This window comes from Pteropus medius, unplaced genomic scaffold, assembly GCF_902729225.1.
Source record: "Pteropus medius unplaced genomic scaffold, Ma_sr-lr_union100, whole genome shotgun sequence".
In the NCBI taxonomy this organism is placed as follows: Eukaryota; Metazoa; Chordata; class Mammalia; order Chiroptera; family Pteropodidae; genus Pteropus; species Pteropus medius.
In genome coordinates this window covers 3,749,535-3,765,330 of record NW_024349800.1, presented here as the reverse complement: position 1 = coordinate 3,765,330, position 15,796 = coordinate 3,749,535, and the positions used below count along the sequence as shown (strand labels likewise).

Here is a 15,796-nt window from a genome sequence, read left to right as displayed (position 1 = left end):
CAAAGCCAGGGTCTGCCCCGCCTAGTCTCTACACTTTACTGGGTATTGTAAATATGATATACAGCATTTCCAAACTTATTCAGCCAAGGAACTTCCTTCCATCTAGGATTCCAGAGAGTGACTTTGAATAGCACTCTAGTTCATTCCTCATAGATTCACCAAAAGCAACAAAAGACTTTTGGGCCTCTGCTTCTCTTTCTTCTTCCCCATTCTCAGTTGGTCCTGGAGGTCCTGAGTCCTGTGGAAGGTCCTCCCATGTTCATCCCAGGGACTGACGTGAGAATTAGGAGGGGTTCCCAAGAGAGGTCAAGATTCAAGCCAGCAGCTCCTAAACTGTCCAGATCTAAACAGATGATCTCATTGGCTGCATATGGCCCACAGAAGGTTCCAAATTTTATTCTCAGCCAGTTTTAAGTTGCTGCTTCAAATTTAACTGTGGCTTGAGTCTCCAGCAGGCTAGATAGATTACAAACTCAGAATCCTTAAGCCATTGCCTGCTTAGCAGAAGGAAGTATGGGCCATCTGAGGGCTGATATTGTGTGACCATCACTGACTGGACCGAGGGCTTGTCTTTCGCAATTGGGCCGTCTTTCTCACGCCAGACCCTCTTGCTACTTCTTCACTGCCAGCAAAGTGGTCTTTCAATAAGCAACATTCAACATTCAACTAGAACTCTTCAATGGCTCCTGAATACCTTTGACGGAAATCCAAACTGCTTGATTTGATTTTCATGGCCCTTGGAATTGGGGGATACTTTGTAGTCAGATCCCCTTTCTCAAGAGAACACTCAGAAAAGAAATGGGGTCTGTCAAGTAAGTAACACACACAAGGACTGGGTGCCCTGTCCTTGATGATAAACCATCTCACAGAGGGAGTCAGGTAGCATCTGCCAAATCTCTTGCCCAAATATCTTCTATTTGGAGACTATTATAACAAGAAACATATAAAAACTTTCCCCTTACCGAATAAGTAGGAGAGTTAGGTTTAGATGTCCCACTTTATCCTGCTTCAGATGAGGCAAGAGGCCCCAGGAAGGTAATAAAAAGGGTTCATACATCTCCCCTTCTAGAGCTATCCCAGAGTTGGGTCAACTCCCTTTCAGTCCTCCTCTAAGACCAATGCCACATGCCTATTCGGGGGCCCAAGACTACTCCAGGAGCAAGAACCCAGCTTTGCCAGGGGGCTAGAAGCAGAGTGGGCAGTCTGAATGCTTTTTAACACTATGGCTACCTTAATCGTTATTGTGCATACATGTCTCCTTGTTAAAATGCAGACTCTGATTCTGCAGGTCTGGGGTGAGGCCTAAAATTCTGTATGCTCAATAAGCTCCCAAGTGATGTCTGTGATGTCACACTCCATGAAGAGTGAAGTTCCAGACAATAAATGGGCAATCAAAACCCTTTCACACACCTTGGTCTTCTGGTGACCCTGAAACTTTCATTCAGTGCAATTAAAAGACTCCAGGTTAGACCAAGTCAGGGACCAAGACAGGGAGACTGTTTCTTAAGTGTTTCCAAATCCCGTCACCCCCTGCCCTTAAGCTTTATTTAATGCTTGGCAAAACCTAACTCCTTACAGTTTCCTGCACACACCATGCTATTTTGGATGTTATTTTGCTCTGCTCAGGTTGTACCTTCTGCCTGGAAAGACTGTCTCACATAATTTTGCTAAATTAAGTCCTACTCATCTTTTAAAACTCTGATGACACACCCTCAGACTGAGATAATTGCCCCTTCCTTCTGTCCCAGATGCTGCACACACATAATCCTGGTGAACATTAACACACACCTTAATGTATGGAGACTGCCTGCATCTAGGTTTACCTTCCCCATCAGGCTATAAGTTCAAAAGATCGTGTCTTGTCCCCCTCTTCTTCCCAGTGCCTAGTGCACAATCTGGCACATAGTAGGTACATGATAAATGTTTGACAAACTGATCCAAAGCTGGCATCCTCAGGACCCCTTTTCCTTTTTTTAAACAGCTTTATTGAGATACAATTTACAAACCATAGGATTCACTCATTTTCTTATGTATATTTTAACACACACACACACACACACACACACACCTCAGAATAAAACTCTTCTTGTTTTAAGTGTGTATTTCAATGGGAACTTAGGGTTTGAGAGGGCAGAGGAGCAGGAGGATACGTCGACAGCAAAGGTATGGTGACAGGGAAGCATGAGGCATGTCTGGGGAAGGGCAAGTTGTACAGAATGGGTGGGGCAAGTGGGGAGTCTGGGGTGAGTGAGGGGGACGTATGTGAAAGGCATTGAGGACCAGTGTGCGAAGAGCCTATGAACAAAACTCTGAATGAGTCTAGATTTGATGTGGTAAGCCTTGGAAAGAGAACAGTCTGCCTGAAGCCAGCAGGTTATCTGCAGAGGTTGGGAGCTTGGTTTCTAAAGCCAGTTCTGCCATCACGGTAGGTGTAATCCTGGCGAGTCACCTTCCCTCTGTCAGCCCCACATTCCTCCTCTGAAGGAGACACCTGCCCCCACAGTCTCTCAAAGTCTCTTGCAGCTCTGACTTCTCCTAAACAAATGCAGTAAAGAGCACCAGGCTGGGAGTCAGATCTGGTTTTGAAATCTGGTTCATCTACTCTTTAGTGTGTGTGGCCTCAGGCTCTTTGTCTTTAAGACAAGAAGATAATCCTGACCTCCCAAGACTCTTTAGAGGGTCAAGTGAGAAAACAGCTCAATGTCTGAACACAGCAGATGCTCAGTACATGCCCTTATTATATCGATAAGGTGTGTGAGGGCAACGTTGTAAACCAATAAGCAAGAAGATGAGATCTACTCCCAACTGCAGTGTTTTCAAAGTAAAATTTAGTGCATGGATAGACAAGCAGCTCTGTGTCTGGGATGAAAGGGAGTAAAATGCATTCATCGAAAAGTTCTTGGTTTCCCTTAGTGACCAGAGAAAGTCCTCAGTGTTCCAAACGGGCATGGTGTGCTTATCATGACAGCACTCAGTGCTGATGGGGCAACCTGGCCCCATGTCAGCTCCAAACCTGGAGTGTCCAAATCCCTGTAATTCACTCAAGCTTTCCATTTCAATCTGTACAGCCAAAGGTTCACTTGAGTTTTCTTCCCAATTCACTTGTATGCTTTTTCTACTTCTAACCAAGAGAAAACAAAATCTCTGGGTATCAGTCAGCTCTCAACATCAAAAACTCAAAGCTTACTTTTGTGATTTATTTCTGCTCTCTAACCTGAAATTCAGGAAAAAGGGTACAGCATCTAGCCCCCAGAAACATCCATTTTTTATATTTATAAAAGGAGGGAATGAATGAACAAATGTAACCTAAGGTACCAACTGAAGAATCAGAAGGCTTACATGATGTTTAGCAATTTCCAAAAATGTTTCAGGCAATTAGCATCACACCTTAAGGGGCTTCATAGAACAGGGGAAAGGGATCAGAGAGTATCTCAATTCAAACTCCAGTTGGCTAAACTAGCTGTGTGACCTTGGATCAGTCACTTAGCCTCTCCGAACCTCCCTTAGCACTGTGCTTCCCCATCTGAGAACATCACAGCTTGCTATGTTGTTAGTTGTCCAGCACCTGCCTTCTCCACTACCCTGTAAAGGCACAGTTGTGCCTTTCTGTCCCCTGTAGCATCCCCAGTGCACGGCAAGGATGTGAGCCCCATAAACAGACTCCAACTGCAGCTTCCCCTTTCTGCGTCTTTGCTGCTGGCCTGGGCGCTGTCTGTTTGGTTTTAGCAAGGATTCTGTTCAGCCCCAAGAACTTAAGTGAGATTTTTTTCTTCTGCCAGCCACTGGTCAAAAGGCCAATGTCAGCCTGTTACCGGAATGAACTGCAAGGCTGCAAGGCTGTTTCTAGCTAGATTCGAAGAACTCCATAAAAGGAAGTAGAGTCACATAAGTGGGCTTGACTGAGTAGAGAAACTATAACTCGTGGACTCCCACAAAAACTGGAGTGACTTCTACTAAGATCCAGACATCAGAATGCGCAACACAATCTATGTCTGTAGCTCTCTCTATGTGGCAGAGGAAAGCAGGTGTGGAGGAGGAAATAGCTTAACTTAGTGAGCAAGAAGAATTTTAGAAAAAAGAAAAAAACACCAAAAATTTCCATCTCTCAAGGAGTTTACAGTCATGATTGAGACAAGTAAAGCAAATATTTATCTCGCATTATGATGAGTGCATGCTGTCACCTAAGCCAGTCTGGGGATCAGGGTATAAATGAAAGGAGGGGATGATGTCTGTCAATACATCCCCTTCTTCTCCATGCCCTCCACTATTACATCTACTTTCCTTTTCTTTACACAGAACACTGCTTAAGCCCCCTACCCAATTTACCCACCTTATTATTGTTACCCTCCTTGATCACACTCTGTGACCTTTTTAAATTAAAATATAGTTGGCATACAATATTAGATGAGTTTCAGGTGTACAACATCATGATTCAATATTTATATATCTTATGACATGATTGCGACAATAAAGCTAGTAACCATCTGTCACTGTGCAAAGTTATTAGGATATTATTGACTATATTCCCTTTGCTATACACTATATCCCCATAACTTGCATATTTATAATTGGAAATTCATACCTCTTATTCTCCATCTTCCTTTTCACCCATCTCCCCATCCCTTCTCCTCTGGCAATTATCAGGTTGTTCTCTGTATTTTTAAGACTGTTTCTGTTTTGCTTTTTTTTTTTTTTTTTTTTGGTTTGTTTGTTTTTTAGATTCCGCATATAAGTGAGATGATGTGGTATTTGCCTTTCTCTGTCTGACTTATTTCATTTAGCATAACACCCTCTAGGTCCAACCATGTTGTCACAAATGGTAAGATTTCATTTTTTTTTTTATTGCTGAGTAATATTGCATTGTGGTGTATATGTATGTATGTGTATATATATAGACACCATGGTTACTTTAATATCTTGGCTATTACTAGTAATACTGGAATGAACATAGAGGTGTATGTACCTTTTCAAATTAGTGTTTTCTTTGGATAAATACCCAGAAGTAGAAATGCTGGGTCATATGGTAGTTCTATTTTTAATTTCTTGAGGAAACTCCATACTATTTTCCACAGTGGCTACACTAATTTACAACCCCACCAGCAGTGTATGAGGGTTCTCGTATCTGTACATCCTCACCAACACTTGTTATTTGTTGACTTTTGTTAATAGCCATCCTGACAGGTGCGAGGATGGCTAATATTTCATTGTGATTTTAATTTGCACTTCCCTGACGACTAGTGATGTTGAGCATCTTTTCACATACCTGAGGTGAAAAGAAAGGTGCATATAAATGTATGTGAACATGTATAATTATGGCCATTGATATGGCCATAATAATAGCTGACATTTACTGAATGCTACTAGGAGCCAAGCACTGGGCTAAGCACTTCAGAGGTATTAGTGCTTTTGTAGTCCTCACAAGCCTATCCCCACTGTTCAGATGAGGAATCTGAGATACAGAGAAATTAAGAACTTGCTCCTGGTCACATAGCTACTAAGTGGCAGAGCTGGGATCCAAACGCAGTGTGGCCCCAGAGCCCATGCTTTTGACCACTACACTCCGCCATCTTACTCTGTCAGTGTCTAATACATTCTTTTCACTTAATGATGCATCATTTATCACAGACATCTTGACGGTTGGTGTAATTCAGGTTTCATTCTACTTAATGGCTGCAGAGGATATCACTGGATTTTGAGCGGTGAAATTTCCTGGGAAACAGCCCTTTGGGGACAGTGAGGGCTACCTGGGGGCAGGAAGTTAGGGACTCTGGGGAGGGAGGACAAGGCCTAAGCTCAGACTGGGATAGGGAGGGTGCAGAGGTGGCTGGGCACCACGAACATGGCAGGCAGTGGGATGTACCAACTGCCACCTCCAAGGGAAGAAGGAAATGGGGGAGAGGATATCTCCAGATCCTCTTCCTTATAAGTCGTCATACATAGTGTTTCCTTTTAGCCTCCTACCTCAGCCCTGCGTGTTTTAATTCTAAGCACGCTCCAGCTAGCACTTCTAATTAAGAGTGAGTGATCATCAGTTTCAGTTCTGCTGAGATATGCAGATGTGGTACCTCAGGAATTGTTAATTCTTTGAATAATTTTTGCTCAAGAGGGTCACTTCTATCCTACCCAAAGTGCAAAAAGCAAAACAAAAAGACTCACAAGTTATCCAACCGCACTGCTTTAACACTGCCCTCCAGTAATGCCCCATCCAACCTCACCACACTCAATCACTTGTCAATCCTAACGCCTCTACTCCAAAACAGTCTCAGTCTGTCCATTTCTCTCCACTGCCGCCACCCGCTGGTCCAAGGAACCATCTTCTCTCATCTGGGCAATAGCAATAGCCTCCTTATGGGCCTCTTCAATTCCACTCTAGCATAAGTTAATCAATAGCCCTAGCCTCAGTTTTTTTTATTTAAAAAATGGGCATACTAATACTTATTTTACAGGGTTGTCAAGAAGACCGGGTGATATAATGAATGGAAAGCCCTGGCCAGGCAGTCCTTTCACAATAGATGACAGTTCCTTTCCTCGGTTAGCTGGATGGAAGGGCTCAGAAAGGTCAGGGACTTTCTTTCATACTCTGCTGGTACACATAATGAACTGGCATCAGAGACCTCTGGATCTCTCTGTCTCTCCTGAGCTCACCTCCCTACCCCCGACGGCTTCTTGCCCTGTTTCCTTCTTCATGTTTCTTTCCATGTAATGGGAGTTTTACTAGCTTCATACTCCAGCCTCTCTCCCCATCCTTATTGGCTCCTCCCATGGGTTTATATATGGTGCCACATTATTTATGAGTGAGTTTGAGAGACAAAATAGGCAAGTAAATCTCAGGCCCTTTTCTGCTTCTTTTAGGAGCCAGTTTGCCTGTGGGAAGCATGTGTCTGACTCTGCTCTCCACCAGAAAGAAGGGGCTGCCCCTCTGCAGGACCCAGCATAGCCTGCACTGGGACAGGCAGGGAACCCCATCCAATTCTGGCTTTTGGTATTAGCCAGCCCGCATGCTCCGATGTTACTCTGATCACTAATAACAGTGACATTTTGTTCTCCAGCTGCCTTGCTCTTTGTCTTAATTCTCAGTTGGTCCAGAACTCAGGCCAGGCAAAAGAGTGCTATTTATCGACCCCCTCCGACCCCCCCAACAGGACTGAGCAGTGGGAGAAGACCCTGTTCTGTATTCCTGACTCATTAATAGAGCTTCTCAGAGTCTCGGTCATGTCCAGTGAGAATCGATCAATAAACGACTGACAAATATTTATTGAGCTCTTGATACAATCATGAAAAGAGCTCATCTTTGCTCAGTGTTTTTTACTACTTTCACAAAGCCTAATAGTATTTTCAGGTGTGTGAATGCTACAAAGTGCTCGGGACATTCACCGTCTTAATAATCTTCACCACCATTTGCACAATCTGGGCATGCCCTTATCTTTGAGGATTTAGCTGTGATCTTACTTTCTTTATCCAATTAATTTTTACTGCACACCTACTAGGTGCAAGGTGCTAATTGATGAGGCACTGCAGGTATAGCAGTGAACCAGGTAGATGACACCCCTAACACTCTTGGAGCTGGCAATCTGATGGGGGCTATGAAGAAAGTCAATGGAGAGTGACTGCACTGGGGTGGGGGTCAAAATGGGGTGGTCAGGGAAGGCGTCTCCAAGGAGGGAATATCTGAGTCCTCAGTGATGAGAAGGTGTCGGTCATTGCAAGATCTGCGGGAAGAGGCTCTCAATAATGCTGTGAGATGAGTATGATTAAGATCATGATTATGATTATTGCCCCTTTACAAATGAGAAAACTGAAGCCAGGGAGATTAAAATGCTTCCTCTGAGAATAAAGCGGTGACTATTGATGGCATCAGGATGTGAGTCTAGGTCTAGATTCTGAAACCCACTTAGTGCCCCTAAACTCACTTGCCTCTAGGTTCTAGCACTTTTTAAAAGAATCTTACCTTGGAGAGCTTCAGTAAAGTGGCATGCAGCATGCCCTCACGGATATTCTGTCTAACTTGAGAGAAAACATCTTTACACAGAAAACTCTAATCACATGAGGCAGGTCAGAAACTGATGTACAGGATCAATACAATTCTAAATTTAAAAAAACCCAATGGGATTTGTTTTGAAACATGACAAAATGACTCCTAATTTCTTGTGGGAAGAGAAATCCATATATCTTTGTTTATTAGTTGGTTTATTTAATAAACACTTATGAGCTACCAGGTTCTATTGAAATGCTTTTCAAATATTAATTCTTTGGCACTTCATGACTCAATGTTATAATACTCATGACGATCCTGTCAGTTAATGCAATCACTAACCCCACTGGAGAGCTGAAGGAATCAAGGCAAAGGTAGGTGCATTGCTTGCCAGGGACACACTCTGGAGAGTGGCAGAGCCAGACTGAAACCTACGTCATCTGGCCCTGGAACCTTTGCTCACAACTGTAAACTAAATTTATGGGTATCATTTATATAATTGAATTTATATCTACAATTACATTTTGTCTCTTTCTGACTCACATGACCATGTTTTCAGGAGATTGTGCCAGTCTGATTTAAATGCAGAATTTCTGGTTTCCACCAAATTTACTCTGGGGAGCTCTTTGGAGGTGCTTTGAAGAGCTAGACCATCATTCTCCAGAGAAACTGAAACCGGGATCTACCAGAGGTCCATATTAGGTACATCAGGCTAGACCTGCCATATAAGCAGTTAGAGGTCATGGACAGAGGAAAGAAAATGAAACTTTCATTATGGGCCCAAGATCAACGGTTATATCGACAGACTCTCCAGACCACATGTGTGGGCTGGAGATGGAACTGCACTTCACATGGGCTTAGGCAGAGGGACAGCAGGTGGATTTACTTAATAATGATTCTCTCGAGGAACAGAGAAAAGCCAGCTAGTAAATAAATGAAGTTTTTCCAAAAGAACAAATTGACTGAAAATTGCCTAGAAAGTTTGAAAGAAAAAAAAAAAGAAGGGGAAAGCAGGTGACTTTGCTGGCTATGAAAACATATACTATACAGATAATCATCAAAGCAGTGTGGCACAGATCCCAACCCCTCCTCTCCATCTGTGCTGTGCCCAGTTGGCATTTGCCCTCTATTTCCTGCCATGACTCTGTCTGATGGTCGACAATAGAAAGTTCAAGACCAGAAGAGACAGCCTGGAAAGAAAACTGCTAATGACAGGGTTTCCAGGTCACACACCCTGAGCCCCAAGATAGAAAACTGTATGAATAGTGCCCCCTGGAATTGTGTAATGCTGCAGCTTTGCTTTGGAAGATAAGGTTAAGTAAGTTAGTGTCTGATACAGGGAACATAAGTGAAGAAAGGAAGAAAAAATCAGTAAACATAATGGGGACAACTGGTTAAACAGGTGAATAAAAAATTAAGTTAGACTTTTATCTTACCCTCAAACTCAAACAGGTTAGAGAGTGAAAATTTAGTGTGAAATAATGAAACCATTGAAATAATGACAACTAGAAACCTTGTTTTCCTAATTTGAATAATGGGAGTAAAGTAACTACCTTACTTTACCTTACCTCATTGGTAGGCGGATTAAGAGAGATGATATAAATTGGCACAGTGCCTAACACTTTAGTAAAAGAAGATTGAGGGAAGATTTCCACTAAGAAACTTTCCCAAATCTGGCTACCCCGGGAAAGGGGAATCAGCAAGATGGGTGTAGTCCCAGGTTATAATCTAGGTAATCCAGACAAACCGATACTATGGAGAAGAAAAACCTCTTCTGCCAACTAGAAGAAGAATGGTCCATGGAGTCAGGTCTCTCCATCTGTGGGAACTGGGGAATAATAATTCATGGCAAGTACCCGGTCTGCAGCCGCAGCAATTTCAGAAGCAAGAGGAGACTCAAGCAGAGCTCACAGACATCAGACTTTCACTCTGTGCTGATCTCCCTTCATCTGTGATCTTTGGTTGAAAGAACCCTATGCAGTGTCCAAGGCTAGACTCTCCACACAGCACTCAGCACAGACAGGGTCACAGTCCCTTTTCACTCCTGTCTGAGGCAGCCTCAGCCTCTCATTGTCGTAAAGTTCCTCCTTAGATTGAGCTGAAATTGGCTGTCCTCCTCACTCCCGCCCCGACTTTAGCTTCTACCCTCTGAGGACCTCACTGGTGAGTTCCACCGAATATTCAATAAGAACAACGCCCAGCTTGCACAATCCGTTCTAGAGAACTGAAGGAATGGGAACACGGCCCACCTCATTTCGTGAGGCCAGCATAACCTTGACACCGAAGTCTGATAAGTAAGCACCAGAAAGGAAAATTGCCAGTGGATCTCACTCATGAACGCATGATGTTAAAATTCTAAACAAAAAAGTGAACAGAAATAATCTAGCAACAAATATGCTATAGGACTACTTGAGTTGGGTTTATTCCAGAAAAGCAAAAATCAATGTAGTTCACCATGTTAACAGATTGACAAAGAAAAATCACATGACCATCTGAGCAGATGCAGAGAAAACATCTGTTAAAACCAAAACTTCCATTTATGACTAAAATGAAAAGAAACACTCAGCAAATTTGGAATAGAAAGGAACTTCTCTAATCTGATAAAGATTATCTACCAAAACCCTAAAGTAAACATCATATCTAATTGTCAAATGTGGACAGCTCCTCCCAAGAGCTGCAAAAAGCAAGATGCCCGCGATCCCCTCTTTAATTCATTCTTGTACTGTGGTCTTAGCCAGGACAGTAAGGCAAGAAATAAAGGAAAAAGAAAAAAAAAAAAGAGGAATGAAAGGATCAGAAAGGAAGAAACAGAAGTGTTATTTGTACCTCCTATAATTGTATACACAGTATTTCCAAATAAATCTACGAATAAATTTTTGGAATTACTGAGAGTTGAGCAAGATTTCTGGATACTAAATCAATATGCAAAGTGCAAACATATTTTTACAAATAGAGCATAATGTAAATTATACATATATGTAAAATTTACAATAGCATGCAACTTATCAAATGACTAAGAATATATCTAACAAAAGACATGCAAGATCACTAAGGGGAAATTAGGAAACTATACCATGAGAAGTTACAGATATCCTAAATAATGAAGAGAGATACCATGTTCATGGAATACTAAATACTACACCTTCCACCCTCTATGGGGCAATACAGAGCTCAGCAGTAACAGGTGGTAGGTCAGAGCTTATATTCCATTTCTCATTGCTTCTAAAATGTGTGACTGGGCATTCCACTAACCACTCTGAACTTGAGTTTCCTCACCTGTAAAACAGGAATAGCCATTCTGTCTAGTTATTAGGAAATAATGGATATGAACGCCCTTTGTAGAGTGCTATATAAATACAGGGATTTTTATGACTAGCATTATTGCCCTTTTTGATCTGAGGGTGGGAAAAAAGTTTTCTCTCCCAGATTAGGCCAGCTGTGTCCTTGCTTCTGCTCATCAATTTGTCATCAAGGGCAGTGTTGAGTGCTTATTATGTGGGTAACATTTCCTCACTCAGTCCTCACAACCGCCTACAAGGCAGGTGCTATATTAGCCCCATTTTACAGATGAGAAAGCTGGGCTTCAATCAAGCAATTTGTTATTCATATAGCCACCTATTTATTTGGCATTCATGAGCCCCTTCTAAGTTCTAGAAGCTGTGAATATCCTGGTGAATAAGATAGACATGGTCTCTGCTCTATTAGAGCTGAGAGTCTAGTTGAGAAGATAGCCAAAATCATACCACAACTAACAAGCTGGCAGAACCACATTCAAACTCAAGTCTGTTGGACACTAGAGTCCATGCTTTTAAGCACTCCCTGGAGGTAGGTGCCTTCCTCAGGCTCCTTTGCTCCATCTTCTCTGGTGTGAAGTAATGATTTCTAACATCCATTCTGCTGGCAGCATCAAGTTTCAATGGTCCTTGCCATCCAAGCTGCTGCACAAATGGAGAGCTGTCAGCTTCGATCCTGGCCCATGTGATCTTCGTGCATTATCAATGGAGAATTATAACAGGGGAGATGAATGCATAAAAGAGGAGAGGCATCCTGGCTTCCCCTCCCACGGCATCGCTGGCATTGTTCCCAATGAGTGTGTGCCTGAATCCTCTGCTACCATTAATGGCAGAAGTGAGTCACTTATAAATAAGATACGGGAGCTTTATTATAATTACATCCCGCAATTCAGAAATGCTCAGTGTCTCTGTGAAAGGGAGGGCAGCAGGTGATCGGAGCTTGAATGATCCTCTGCCAGGTACATCTTTCAGATAAACGTCTTGAATCAGGAGCAATTACAGCTAATGCCTGGTCTGAATGCTAATGAGAATTACTTACAATTGCATGTAATTCTTTGCCATTTTTACAACCCGTTTTTTCCCTTCTTTTCTCTGCTTTTCCATCCTGGCATTACTCCTGAGAAACAGACACTGGAAATATGATTAATAGCCCCTTTGGGCTATTAATGAGGAAGCTGATGCTCAAGGTCACTCGGCTCAAAGGGCCAAGGCTAAGGTTCTAAACTTGCACTTGTTTTACTCTACAAAACAAAATGTATTCTGTTTTTAAGGGAAGAAATTTTTAGAACTCGAGATGTGTCCATTTTACCTGAAAGGTGTACAAAATATCCCACCAGTAGGGACAATCTGAAAGGCAGCTAGAGTGGTCCGTTCACACTTTTGCCTTGGTGAGGACAGGGCAGCTGCACATAGACCTTATAAAATGAACTTCAAATCTACCCTCTGACACCTACCACCACCAAGAGGCCCACATATGTCCCTTCGGGACTTGAGAAATGACCATGAAGAGAGAACCTGGGCTGAAAGACGGAAAGAGCCTTTTTTCTGCCAGAAAACACAAGTGAGAAAACTGTCCCAAATCTATGCTCCTCAGAACCAAGGCAGAGCATGAAGTTCAAGTTACAGCATGAAGGGGAGAGGTTAGCTATAATAGCGATAATCGTGGTAATGCCTAGTGTTTGCTGAGTACCTAGTCGAGTGCCAGAAGTTTAAATAAGTCTGCACTGAGACTTGGAATTTTAGCCTATTTAAAGCTTGAGACTGCACTAAGACTTCTGGGACAGATTTATATCTAACACTAGACCCACTGCCACTATACAGAGGAGAAAGCAAGAGGCTTGCAGGTGGCACAGCCAGGGTACAAAGCTGGTCTGTTTGACCTTCATAGTAACACTAGTGACAACTAATGTTTAAATAGCATTTTTATGTATTACATGGCATCAGTTAGGTGCTTTATGTACAGGAACACAATGCTCTCACCAACCCAGTGAGGAAGTGCTATGAACACTCTTATTCTAAAAAAGGGGAATTGAGGAACAGAGAGGTGTAGCAACTTGCCCAAGGCCACACAGCTCCTAAGTGACAGCACTGAGATTTGAGCCAGCTCCAGAATCTACACTTCTGATCTCTTTGCTATGGCCCCTCTTCGGGCCACACTATTTCTACTAGGCACTTCTTGCCTGCGAAAAGAAAAGTGAAAACATGGAATTCTAAGAAAGTCCAAGGGGAGGAAGTTCTTCCTTGGACACTCAGTTGAGGGCCAGGAGGAACCACTCCCAGCCCAGAATTGCCCAAACTCTTCCAGGCTACAGGGTTCTTGGTAGACAGCTCTAGACTCTACCTAGCTCTGAAATCATGGACAGGCAGTACTGGGTCATCCCCTACCTTGCAAGGATTTTCTGTCACACTTGAAAATGGTACCAGGCTTCCCTACAGACTATTACTCCACCAAGGAAAATAAGTCTTGAGACAGCTGGCAGCCTCAGGAAGCCTTGAGCTTGCATGTGAAAGTCTAGCAAGCCCTGAAGATATTAGAGTGTTTACATGGGGGTATCAGGGATTCCTGTGAGTGACAAGACACCTATCAGAAAGAAATGAAAGAGGTGCGGGGGCATCAGGGATCCTGTAGCCTGGCATCTCTCTATTTTTCACCTTTGCTGCTGCCAGCCACAAGCAGGAGGGACCTAAGGTCCACAGCCTGAGTTTCACTGATAAACGGGAAGGATTAAGGTTAAGACCTGTGTTTAAATCCTAACTCTGCCATGGACCAGCTGGGCAACCTCATGAAAGTTAATTAACCTCTCTGAGCCTCACAGACTGATGAGGCTAGCAATAATAGTACCTATCTTGCAAGACTACTGTGAAAACTAAATGGGATTAAACAATACTCTGATCATTTCATCCATTTCTCCTTTCCCAGTCCCTGCTGGATTCTTGCTGCTTCCAAGATAAAAGCCACAATTGGGGTATTCAAGCCCCGCCCTATCAGACCCCCAACTCCCTTCTCCTTCATGCTCTGGAGGTGCATTCCTACCTGTGCTCTGGTCACAGGGCCTATCTCTCCATCATGGAATGAGTTCCCCAAGCACCTTCCCGCCAGGGGAGTTTGCTCACACAGTACTCCCAGCCCTATTCCCTAACGTCGAGCTCCAGGTCTGAGGTGGGAGCCCCCTGCCGGAGGACAGAGACCCTGCCTGGAGAATCTCTGCGCTCCCAGCTCTCAGGCAGAGGGACACCCAGAGAGACTCAGGGATTCTGGGTGGGGTCTTCTTCTTGGGGTGGGGTGGGGAAACAAAGGAGGTAATAATCCAGAGAGGGAAAGTGGCTTCCGTGAAAAACTGCTGTGCTCCTGTTCCTGACTTCCTTGGCTCCTTCCAGAAAAATGGAGAGCAACTTTCAGAATTTGGTGCCTTCTCACCCATGCGCTAAAGAAGCAGCTCTAGTGCATTTCTACCACCAGAATCCACTCCCTCACCGTGATAGCCATCTATTTTTCAGGACCGTACAATGAAGAGGATGTGGTTCGCTACACCTGCTCTTGCAACCCGGCTGCAGGAGACCGTGGGCGGTGGTCTTGACGCTTCCCACACCCGACTCCTGGTGATGCTGAACCTGGGGTTCGTCCACGTGCGGTAAAGTGGTTTGAGTCAGGCCGACTATGGCTCAAAATCCTAGCTCCCTCCTTGACTCGTTGGTGGTCCTGAACACAACCTTCCTTCTCTGAGACTCATTTTCTTCCTCTGTGAAATGGGTATAATAATGTCCGCTTCATCAAATGACAGGGAGAACCGAAAGAGATCCTGGATGCCCAGCATCTGGCACAGACAACGCACTCAATGGATGGGCTGGGACTACGGTTATCATCAAACTCTGAGCCGAGCCGGGCAGCTCTGGGAGAACTGGAGACCAGCCCTGTCCGCGTCGGAGCCTGGAAGCCGTGGCGCTGGGGTGCGCACCCTGACCAACCCGCGAGAAGCCACAGGTGTTTGAGCGTCAAGGTACTGGGGCCAGAGCTGAGTACCCGGGAGGGGGCCAGGGAGCAAGCCGCGCTACTTGACCCTACCCAAGCCGCCCACGTCCCAAGGCCCTGCAGGCGCGCCCACCCCATGCTGGCCAGCTCCGGGGGTCTCTGCAGCTCCGCAAGCCTGGCCCGCGCACAGTCCCGGCTCTCCGCTGCGGTCCCACTTCCGGCCCTGCCCGCGCCCCCCTCTAACTCACCAGCGCTGGCTCCGGGGAAAGTTTGGTGGTGCGGCGACCGCGGCGGCCAGGCTGCTGGGTGCTCTGCTGCGGCAGCGGCTGCGGGGGCGCGGAGGCAACCGGCTGAAGAGGCGGGGCGCCGGGGGAGGAGTCGCGCCGGAGGGGGGCAGCGGGGAGGGACCGAGGGAGAGAGGCGGAGACCCAGGCCCCATCAGCCTGCAGCAGCCCCCGCTTCCTCCTCAGCGCTCCCAGGGCCGCCCCAATGCCGGGAATAGGTGCCAGGGGGGCGCCTTGGGCGCGAACACCTTCTGCCACTGCCCGCCCCGGGGTTGGA

The 15,796-nt window shown here is 44.8% G+C and overlaps 1 protein-coding gene across 1 annotated transcript in view; it reads right to left on the bottom strand.

Moving 5' to 3' along the window:
- HRH1 (histamine receptor H1) overlaps window positions 1-15,565 on the bottom strand; it is a 62,759-nt gene extending 47,194 nt beyond the window's left edge. Inside the window, exon 1 of the mRNA XM_039886746.1 lies at window positions 15,484-15,565. The gene's annotated coding sequence lies outside the window, so the exon portion shown is untranslated. The remainder of the gene's footprint in view (window positions 1-15,483) is intronic.
- Window positions 15,566-15,796: the final 231 nt, after the last annotated feature.